The sequence below is a fragment of the Diabrotica undecimpunctata genome, chromosome 7 (genome assembly GCF_040954645.1).
Source record: "Diabrotica undecimpunctata isolate CICGRU chromosome 7, icDiaUnde3, whole genome shotgun sequence".
Classification (NCBI taxonomy): domain Eukaryota; kingdom Metazoa; phylum Arthropoda; class Insecta; order Coleoptera; family Chrysomelidae; genus Diabrotica; species Diabrotica undecimpunctata.
Window position 1 is genome coordinate 115,906,525 of NC_092809.1, and position 12,548 is coordinate 115,919,072.

Here is a 12,548-nt window from a genome sequence, read left to right on the forward strand (position 1 = left end):
TTTAAAGAAGAAAAGTCGTAAAAGCAAATCAACGACTGACTTAAAGGATAACAGAGTCAAAAATTAAATTCGCTTAGAAATTTATTGCATGTATGAAGAAAGTAAGTTTCTATTATATATAAAAAAATATATTTTATAAAAAAGTTAGGCTAATTTAGTTTATATCTATAAGTTGCGCCAAATATAGGTAACCAAATTAAAATTTTTGGTAGCATTTATAAATAGCTTGAGTTTCTTGAGAATAGTTGCAATAAACGAATAAATTTTAATATTTTCCAGCTAATTTATTATTTTTTTTAAAGTGGTGATAATAACGCTGATTAAGCAATATTTTAAATGATGTATAATCACAAAACTGACCGACAAGTTCATAAACATACACGGAGAAAAGCTTAGTCATCTAAGGTTTGCAGATGATATTGTACTAATAGCTGATAGGATAGATGAGGCCAAAGAACTTTTAAATCAGCTCTACCTTTCCTAGCTAGAAGGGGGATTGAAAATAAATATATCCAAAACCCAGATGATGACAAATCTTGTAGTCAGCGAAGATATATGCTTAGAAACAAGATCCATAGACCAGGTAATGGCCTATAAATACCTAGGTCATGAGATTCGCATAGGAAAAGAAAACCAAACCGTTGAGATTCTCCGTCGTATAAGACTGACTTGGGCAGCCTTCGGCGAGCTGAACCATATTTTCAAATCGTCCGATATACCAATATGCCTTAAAAGAAAAACGTTGATTCAGTGCGTTTTGCCAGTGTTAACTTACGGTGCGGAAACGTTGACCATGACAAGGAGAACAGTTCAAAAGATCCGTGTGTGTCAAAGGGCGATGGAGCGTGCTATGTTGGGCCTTTCACTACGAGACAAAATCCCAAATCGCCAGCTACGACAAAGAACAGGAGTGGCTGATGCAGTAGAGAGAGTAGCAACATTGAAATGGAACTGGGCAGGTCACGTGGCTCGAATGACAGATAATAGATGGACAAAGCGGATACTGGAATGGAGACCAAGAGATGATGCCTACCGAAGCAGAGGTCGTCCATCAATACGTTGGACTGACGATCTAAAACGTTGTCATTGGAATTGGATGCAAGAGGCACAAGATCGAAATAGATGGAAAATTATGAGGGAGATCCATGTCCAGCAGTGGATAAGCGAAGATTGAATGATGATAATTACAAAACGTACTCAATATTGTGTTATATAATCCACATAATAAAGTACGTTAGATAAAAAAAGGTAAAATCCCGGGTCGGCCAAAACCGACGGTTTCTGATAGGAATAATAGAATATTATTATAAGTTTGCAGAAAAGGTCGACGAAACACTCTAATGAAATAAGCTATGAGCACGTGTGCCTGGTTGTATAGTAATTTCCAACCACTTCTAGTCTGTCAAAAAGTAACTAACTTACTAAATTCACTAGACAGTGCGGACTGGGATTAGCGAACCGAGTACTAGAATACCTGAACATCTGGTATAATAATCTAGTATCACAAATGCATTAAAGTTAAAAACGTTAAAATAACCGTTGACCTACCCAAAACTGACGCCTGTGACCGGTATTAGAAATTGTTAATTAATGGAATCGATTCAACTTTGGAGAATAAATAATCCAGTACCAGTTTTTGTTTTTCTAAATAGAACCGTTCTGGAAGTATTTAAAAAAAACTAATTACAAGCAGCCATCTTCAAAGAGCTCTAGCTCCCTTAGGAAGCATTTTCGGACTAGGTGAATTGGGTTAAATTGCTTTAAAATCATCTGAGAAATTACGGGTCTTCAATTATTGTCAGCAGAGTTTCTGGAAACCCTGTATATTTACGTTAAAGCAAATGTAAAATATATTTATTATTACAATCAAAATATTTTTTTATTTCGCATATTGTAATATAAATCGCGTTAAAATTTTTAGTATTTTTATTGAATTAAACGGTTTATCATTATTGTTTTAACTAACACGTTCTGTTAAATTGTATCGTCTTGGACACCTACTTTGTAAAAAATCTGCTGAACATTTACCACCCAAACTACATATCATGTTTCAAAAACATTTCCCATAAAGGTGTTTTTAACCTGCCTTTTGCTTGCCATATACCTTTTAGAGGTCAACTTTTATAATTTTTGGTTAGACTATGATTCACACTCGTTATAAAAAATGTTCTAGCAGAATACGAGACGAGACAGATCTCAAATATTAAATCGCCAAAAGTTTAGAAGACATGAAACCCTGCGGCGAGTGGCGATCGTCTGATTTAAGCCGACAATAAAATTATTTATGTGGCGGATCACACACCAAACCTTTCGGTCGATAAAGATCCTTTATTAATTTTATATTCTTATTGACTCCTTTCAGTAATATTTCTCACAGAGCAGACATTCTAATTTGTGATGATAAAAGCATGAGATATAAATAAAAGAAAAAAATATGTAGGTATGTAAACAAAGAAACCCCGTTTTTATTGTGATATGCTTTTTTTTTAAACATCATCGCAAGAATGGGGATATCAAATTTATTTAAAAACCCATTTACGCTCATAGTTGGGTTAACGCTACATATTGAATGCAATTTGTTACACTCATACAGCAGATTTTTTTTTAAATTGCAAATAGTATTGTCTTAAAAAAGATTTAAAAATTCAGAAAAAAAACTTTCTACGTCAAAAAATATAATTCGAAATATTGTTAAAAGTAGCAAAATAACTATAGAAATTATTAGAAGCGAGGTACATTCTAAAAAAATACTTTAAAATATTTAGCTATTATAGCTTTATCATTCACAAGATATTTTCATATGTTAGGATATAAAGTAATAATATTCCAAATGTAAAATTTATTTTTGCGAAACGACATTATTTTTTAAAAAATAATGTCGATTCAGAACTTTGACCATTTTTGACAATTTTGCGAAAAAATTAATCGTAATATTAATTATTATTAACAGTATTATTAATGAAACGTATGGTTTTAAGGACAAAATATGATTGACTCAGTAACATAATAATAATATAAAGGTGATAACACCCTTCAAATTTTTGCAGTTTAAGACCCCGTCATACGCCAGGTTCCACAGCGTCGGACCCGGAACAGAGTCTTGCGGGCCCCCAGCCGTAACATCCACAATCTTCCTGTCGAAAAGATAATCAACGACCACGTTTCTCAGATACCCCGGACAGTTCCTTGCTTCCAAATAGCTCAATACGTGACCCAACTGCAATGTATTGAAAGCGTTTTGGATGACAAAGAGAATAAAGAAGACCCATCGGTAAGTAGCCCCAAATCCTCGTGCCGCCTAAAGCACATCGGTCACCGCATCCACTGTACTTTGCCCTGGTATATTTTCTCGGAGATAGGCCTCCAAACATCACAATCATTTCCTTGGTACGTGCATGTAGCATTCTATCATACAACTTTGCGATGCAAGGAAGAATGCAAATAGGATGATATTTTCCTGTCTTATATTTAAGCAGGAGTGCAAGGCTCGAAATTTTCCAGAAATCTGGAAATGACTGCCCGGCAAGAAGAGAATTCTTGTTATCCAGCAGCCATGTGGGATCCAAACGACCCAGATGTATAACCGTCTCAGGCGGGATGCCATCTAGACCGATAGGCCTGTCAGATTTGAGGGAACCTACCGTCACAGTCAGTAGCTCATCCACCGTAAAGGGAATCCCACTCCCTCTCTCTCCCTCTCTCTCTCTCTCTCTCTCTCTCTCTCCCTCTCTCTCTCTCTCCCTCTCCCACAATCTCTCGTCATTATACAATGCCATCGTCCTTATGGAAACAGTTTGGTGACTGTCTCCCGCTTCTGTTCCAATGGCATGTCATATGGAGCACAGTCTAAATGCTACATTACGATCTTATACCCTTCACCCCAGATGTCCTCGCCCAGCTTGTCACACAGTTCCCTCCAATGCCTCTTCTTCTCGGCTCGAATCCGCCTATTCAACTTCTTCTTTCTCGCCCGTTAAGACTACACGTTCCACGTCTTTACACTGTGACTTATTCTGGCCTTTGTTAAGTACCGACGAAGTGCCCCGCACTTCGTCCTTAGCTGTTCTATCTCGACACACCACCAGTATGTCATTCAACCGACGCGCTTAGTTCAAATTCTACTTATATGCACCACGGCTTCCATAACCTGCTCGAGGCCCTTCACCGAAGGTGTAAGACGTCGAGCCCAATCTACCTCTTATCTAATACTCTTATCATATACACCCCAGTCTACTTAATATCTTCGGTACCTCGACGGGCAAGATTTGGGTCTACCTCCAACGTCAACACCCCCCGTCTTGCCAATGGAGAAGCTGATGAATTGATGTTCCGAGCCGGTATACTTCCACCAGTACTATCCAGTTCTTTATACATCGGGTTGCCCCCTTCGTAGCAAGGGTGACGTCGATATACGATCTGGAATCGCCTCTCACAAATGTTGGCTCCAAACCTGTGTTTAAAACCACCAGATCTAGTGCCCCGATCTATTTCATTAACATTTGACCCCGATTGTCAGTGATCGGCGAGCCCCATTACGCAGATTTTGCCTTAAAGTCGCTGAACACCATGCACTCGTTACCCAGTCGTCTCACCTCTTCCATAATTGCATTTAACCCATTTTCGTACTCATCTGACACTATATTCGGTGAAATATAGCAGCAGACCAGACTTAGTCTCTCCATTCTCACCCATATGAGCATCAATCACATACACTTAATTTGCGATTGTAGATAAACACACCGTCGACACCAGAGTCATCCACAAAACAGCCCCGATTTCTTACTAAGATAGGGCTCGGTTCCGTCGCCACGAAAAAATCATATTTCCCCTCAGAGGCGGAAGCCAGGGCGAGATCGTGTGACAGTCTCGTCCTGTCCACATTGGTCTCAAGAACCCTTAGCTCAGAAGCGCAATTTGTTGCGATTCGAGAAGAGGATACGCGCCTCTTTAGGTCCCATTTCCGGAGCAACGTCTGGTTTCGTGGACCAGGTATCTGAACTTGGGGCAGACCCTCGATCCACGCAAGTGACTTCATACATTGCAGTTACTAACTCAACTGTCCGAAGCCATTTGTCAGTAAGTGGGGCATTACTTATATCGACTTTGTTTGGGGCGAAATAAAAACAATTTTTGTCAAGCTAGTAATTGGATTAATTGGAAATCCTTATGCCGTTATGTAAGTATACTTGAAATACACTTACGAGTATATCATGTTGAATTTTTTTTATAGGTTTAATATTGGTATAATTTACACTTTCTGCAACAAAACAATCATTGCAGTATTATGTCTATTCTTTTCTTAGGTTTTAAGTTTTGTTTTATAACTTTTAAACGTTTGTACCTGATGATCTTTGGAGGCGGACAATACTCGACATCACGATCACCAGTACACTCCCTCCAGGAGGTCAAGACTGAATAGAAAGAGACCTGATTATGGTCTCTATCACATTTTTAAACAATTCACCCGTTTTACATTCTTTCCATTTACAAATTTAAAAATATGTGTTCATATTTGACTAACGTAAGATAAAAGCGACTGACTTAGACACATATAATAAAATAACGAATGCAAAACCCTCCTACACGTCTCTTTATAAAAAGGAAACCGTTCTAAATTTTTTATTTAATTTCACCAGACAATATTAATACACGTTTTCTGTCCATATGGTACTACACTACGTTAAAATAATATTCGTAGGTAGATCAATACAGTTAAATATTTTTTTGGCAACTCGTATATCAAAATAACGTTATTAAAAGTACTTCAAATATACGAGGGGAATTACTATGTTAGTAAACTCATTAAATATATTCACAAATATATTTTTGAAATGAATTATTTTAATTGTTATTTATAAACTGTAGGTTAGCTTAATATATCTAATGTAGGCCAATTAGAAATATCTCGATAACTAAAGGTAACTGAATTATAAAAATTGGAATGAAGGAGTTTTGAAGAATGACGTATTTAATAAAAATATTTTCATCTATTTGCTACTTCCTGTTATACTAGAAGTTGCTTACACCTTCGTTCTTTTAATGAGACACTCTGTATATTTTTTAATTTTAAAAATACCCAAGTTATTCTGAAAATTTTTTGTTTATTCTTCTCTATACCTATTGTAAACCGTTTTTTATATGAAAGTTACATGTTTCTTCCATTTACATAATATATAAAGTTCAATATCCTCTAATTTAATTTAAATAAAAGTTTAAATTCCTTAGGAACTTTTCATCCAGATGTAGAATTATCGTTTACAGTAGAAATTTACCTTTTTCATTAGACAGAGTGCTGTTAAAACTGGCATAAAACCGGCATCCTAAATTTTCGTCTAATTCCTTTTTTTTTTTTTCAAATGGAACACCCTCTATGTGATACAATATTTTTGAAACATATGTTTTTCACTTACTGCACTTAGAAAGCACTTAGAACTAGGAAGCAAACAAATTCAAAATACTGATAGCTATAAATATCTCGGCGTAAACATTACAAACAATGGTCGGAATACAAAAGAAATAGCTACTAGGATTGGTCAAGGAAATTCAGCAATACGTCAACTGAATAGTATACTTTGGAATAACCACATCACCCGAAACACAAAAATTAGGATATACAAAACTATCATAGAAAGCATTGCTACATATGGTTCAGAGCTTTGGGTAATAAATAAAAATGAAGCATCCAAAATAAAAGCAATGGAAATGAATTATTGGAGAAGATGTTGCCAACTCACTAGAAGAGATAGAGTAAGGAATACTGAAATCAGAGAGCGTATCAAAAGGCTGAAATGGTATGGCCATGTAGAAAGGATGAATGATCAACGATGGCCAAAGAGAATGTTACAGTGGATCCCCACCAACCGCAGGAAAAAGGGAAGACCAAGAAGATCGTGGAGACAAGAAGTAAAAGGTGCAATGGAAGATAGGGGTCTACAAGTAGATAACTGGAACGATCGCAAGCGTTGGAAGCTAGGTTGCGAGAAACGGCGGCAGCTGTAATAAACTCGTTATATATATATATATATATATATATATATATATATATATATATATATATATATATATATATATATATTTATTTATATATATATATATATATTTATATAAATTTATTTATCAAGTAGCCTATGGAATATCCTGACAAAAATATCTGTTAGTGTTAATGTTTAATATTAACCTTGTTGTATGCCATTGGCTGACAGTTATAATAATAATTTGCCTAACAGAACTGTATTGACATATTTCGGATATACAAATGACGATTTTTTAAATTTAATTATAATTTACGGTGAGTGGATCAGAATAGTCTTCTGATCCACCGATATTCTGGGATATTTTGCATCTAATCGAAATTCATCCTTACTGTAATGTTAGCAATTCTTACAGATATCGACTCGAACAATTCACAGATTTTTAAAACACATTATTGGACCCTTTATTCGTATACATTAGCTCAACATTTACATCCTGGATATTATGTAAGACGTGTGAAATTTTGTGAATGGGTTTTCATAAAATGCCAAGATTAAGATTTGTCAAAAAAAAATTATTTGGTGTAATGAATCGAAGTTTACAAAAAATGGTATGTTTAACCGCCATAATAGTCACTTCTGGAGTAATGAAAATCCTCAGCTCACGTGCACATTTTACGGCAAGTAATTGTACCAGCACTGCACGGTTTACATAATAATAAGGCTGACGATGCTTGGTTTCAACAAGATGGAGCACCGGCTCACAATATTCGAGGAGTCGGCATATTGTTTGCTGAAATATTTAGCGATAGACGGATTGCTAATAAAGATCCGTTTCTCTGGTCACCAATATCCCGTTGTCACCGTTAGATTACTATATTTGGGGATATGTTAAAAAATAAGGTATTCGCTGAACCTGTCAGTACTGAGGAAGCTATAATAAAAAGTCTTTTAAGTTCTTAACGAAATAGATAAAAAAATCAATATCAAGAGCTACTAATGAAAATCTGATTAAAAGAGATCTGATCTGATCATGAACGATTGGATGTTTATGGGTAACATTTTGAATGTTTATGGCAGTAATAAGCTAGCGCCTATTTTCTTTAATATTATCTTTTAATTGTTTAATATTTAACTTGCTATATGAAAGTTTTAAATTAACACAACATAGTCTACGAAAAAATTTTTTTTGTGACAAAAATGTATAAAGTTAATTTATTTTAAATTGCAAGAGATACATATAGGGAATACTATTACAGATCCATAGAAAGTAGACATATTTTTCTAAAATATTGAATCACATACAGGATGTCCTATTTGAAAAAAAGGAATTAGGGGAAAATTTGGGATGCTGGTTTTATGCCAATTTTGACAAAACCCTGTATCATTAAAAAGTCAACTTTATACTGTAAACGATAATGCTGTATCTGGTTAATAAATTCATAAGAAATTTAAACTTTTATTCAAATTACATTAGAGGATACTGTACTTTATATCCATGGTAGAAAACTGCAGTTTGCATATAAAAACCATTATAACTCCAAAACGGTTTACAATAGGTATGAGGAAGTAATAACAAAAAATGTTCAGACCAACGTAAATATTTTTAAAATTTAAAAAGATACAGGGTGTCCCATTAAAAAAACGAAGTTATAAAGAACTTCCGGTATAACCGGAAGTAGTAAATAGATGACAATACTTTTATTAAATAGGCCACTCTTCAAAATCATTTCATTCCAATTTTCATGATTCAGTTTGCTTTAGTTGTCGAGATACTTATAATTGGCCGTTTATCTGCCGCACGCTGTATATTATCCACTAAAGAATGCTTAGCATAATAAATACAGAGAGTGAAATCGCTATACACAATAAAAAAAAAAAAAGAATATTTTGGACGCATTAGAGTAGGTAAACGCCAACTAGTACGAATAATTAGAAAAGTAGCAGGAAGACGGTGATTTAGACTCACAAAACCATCTTAGTTACGTGACATAAGCCGATGGACGGCTCTTCAGATGTAGTAGATATTTATCATAACGATAATAAATTTCGATATACACAGCGTTACAAGAGGCAGATAACTTGTACATATGTAGCGGGTTTATCAAAATTTTTAGTTTATAATTTATTATTATGTACTCTACAAATTATTCATTTTAAAATATCTATTATTTCCAAAATATTTTCTCCTAAAACCCCTCTTTTTAAAATATTCTCCTTGAATAAGGGATCTAATATACAGGTAATGATTTAGTTTATTTGTGTAAATTCCGAGAATGAGTATCATTATTATTTAGTATTCTATTTCTGGATATATCTCTCTCCAAATTCTTTCCGACATTCTCTTAATCCATTGCGTAAAGTCAGCTTTAATTAGTTTATCTGTCACCTTGTAACACAACAATCAATCGACAGTGTTTACGGTACACAAAATGAACGAGACCGCGCTGCTCAGAATCGGCAGAGATGTGGGCGTTGTTCTTTGGATGATTCCTACTAGCATATAAAAAAATTAAAGAGGAGAAAAATTAAAAGATAATATCTACTATAGCCAAACCCCTGGTATTAAAAATCTGGACCAGCAGAACTACGAATGAAGAAGTACTGAGAGCAATGAACACGCGCCCTCCTCTGGTCAATACTATCAAAAATAGAAAGATGTCATATCTAGGACACATAATGCGCTATAGGGAATTTGAGCAGCTCCAGGTAATATAAGAAGGCAAGACTGAAGGTAAAAGGGGCATAGGACGAAAGAAAAAATCTTGGCTACGAAACATCAGAGATTGGACCCACACAAAAGAAAATGAATTAATTTATCATGCCCAGAACAGAGAGAAATTGGCCATATTGATCGCAACCTCAACAGAGAAGACACTTAGGAGGAGGATAGCTAAACCACAAATATGGAAAAAACAATACACAGAAAAATTATAAATAGTTTGCCAAAAAGGGAAACACTTTATCTTTTCTTTGAGTGGCAAAAAAAATCAAAATACATATATTAACAAATTACAAGAAACAATCACCAAAATTTACTTATGGTTTACTAGCACAGAGTATACACGACATATACCAATCTCTTTATGCTCGAGAAACAAAAGTCTCACTTATCTGGATTCTGTCTCACATTGGCCATATCGATAATGAACCTGTAGAACGCCATGCTAAAAATCGGTTACTTCATCAACTAGCCAAACAACGATCCAATTAAGCAAAGACCTTAAAGCTAAGTTTAAAAAGTAAATCTTAGAATCTTGGCCGACACGCTGGTATAACTGTGATATAGTCCGAATTTAACCTAAAATTATCCAGCCAAGACTTATTAACCTCACTCGTAACGAGTTACGGATAATAAGAAGACTACGAATCGTCTAAGCGATGAACGTCCAACATGTCAACCGTGCAATTGTGCAATTACCGTAAACCATATACTAATGGACTGCCAAAAGTACACCATCCATGACCGGAAAAATAACTTAAAGATGTCGCTTACAGATATTTTAAGCTATCAAATTGAATACACCAAAGACTACAGTTCCTCAAAGACACTTAATCTTTTTAATAAAATTTAATACCCGTTGTGTAATTTTCACGAAAAGATTAAGTATACCGTGCCAAAGGCCTTAGTTGTCGAGGCACTTAAGCTAAATAAAAAACCAGCCTTGTTTAAGATCCTTGATGGTTTAGAATCTCTTGGATAGGTTGTTTCTAATTTTTACCCTTGCCTTAGAATTAGCATACATTTGTTCCATTGCTCGTATTAATATATATATATATATATATATACATATATATATATATATATATATATATATATATATACATCGGTTTAGAACGTCTTTCGACGTTGTCCGATACCTAAACACCATCTCTTCCTATCTTCGCAGTCGTTTGTTGTTAAATTTCTTTCGCTCATGGACTTGTTTACGCCGTGTTGCCATTCTAATCTGGGTCTTCCTCTGTTCCGTCGACCTATCGGTTGCCATTCTATTACTTTTTTGGGGAGTCTTGATGCTGGCATCCGTTGAACATGCCCATACCACCTTAATTGTTTCTTCTCTATATCTTGAGTTGCTATTAAACTTATGTTTATATTTGTTTTCTTTAATGCTTTCCGTAGTTTATTATGTGGGATACTATATACCTTTCTCAAGTCTACATACAATAAATGTTCTTCATAGTTAACGGCAACTTTCTTTTCAATAACCTGTGTAAGGCAAAATATTAAAAATGCCACAAGAAAATAGCTTTAGAATAATAACAGCAATATTGCTTTGTTTCAATTTTTTGGTTGTTTTTCCTGGTTAAAAAGTTTTTCCTTTAAAAGATATACCAGCTAAGTTATTATTTTACTTTCATAAATTTCTACAGTTATGCCTTCTTTTCATTTAATCAATCTTCATTCATTATTGTTTATTTCTTGTTTTTAACTTTACGGATTTTCAGTTATAGGTGTAAGAAGTTTAATTTTTTAAGTCCTGTATATCTGATTTTTGTAGATTTTTAATACTTCCTCTTGAAATAACTTTCATATTTTACAACATATAATCTATTTCGTTTTTGGTGTTAAAACTGAATTCACCGCAAAAATGTATCTCGTTTTCAAACATCAGTATGGAGAAATAAATATGATAAAAGGAAATGACACGTGGTATTTTCTTTTATTATATTTACTTTTCTATTTTACTTTTATCTCTATTTATTTGTGACCTAATTCTCAGACGACGTTCTTTTCTGCGAGGAGGATGGTGACGTTATAGCGGATTTTTTTTAATTCCACTTATATTGAGGTTTTTGTGTATTTGGTATACCGTAGTAGACCCAAAGTCCATTCTGCGTTTTAACCCATTTGCGGTGGTTAAATCTAGCGTACTGCTAGATTTTTCTAAGTTCAAAAGTTTCTGTATCTTAAGAAGGGCTGGTTTACGACTGGTTGAAAACGAATATCAAATATTTGTTCAGCAGTTAAGATCATGATAGTGGTTATACTACATAACATAACAATCATCCACACCTAACCATGATTTACCGATTTGAGGTTGTTAGCTCATACTTATATTTCGGATCATTGATAATAAATACAAAGTCACTACAGGAAGAAATAAAACGTAGATGATCGACCAAAAATTGCTATAGAAAATATGGCCAAAATAAGAAAGGACTCACAAATTTCTTCTTCTTCTTTTGGTGCCTATCCTCTGTGGATGTTGGCAATCACGTTGGTCCATACAACATTGTTGGCAGGTGTTCTAAGTGGATGTATGGTAGTCCTTCTGCTTCCTTGAGATCTTTTATCTTGCCTTCTATCTTGCCTTGTAAAATTAGTTAAATTAGTTGATACTTTTCATTACGCATCACATGCCCTAAGTATGCCATCTTTCTGATTTTCACGATACGCATAATTTCTAGATCTTTATACATACGTTGGATCACGGTGTTGTTTGTAACATGATGGATATAGGAAATTCTGATCATGCGGCGGTAGCACCACATTTCGAAGGCTTCTAATCGTTTGGATGTTGCTCCGTCAAGGTCCAGGCTTCGACTCCATATAAAAGGGTAGAAAATAGATAG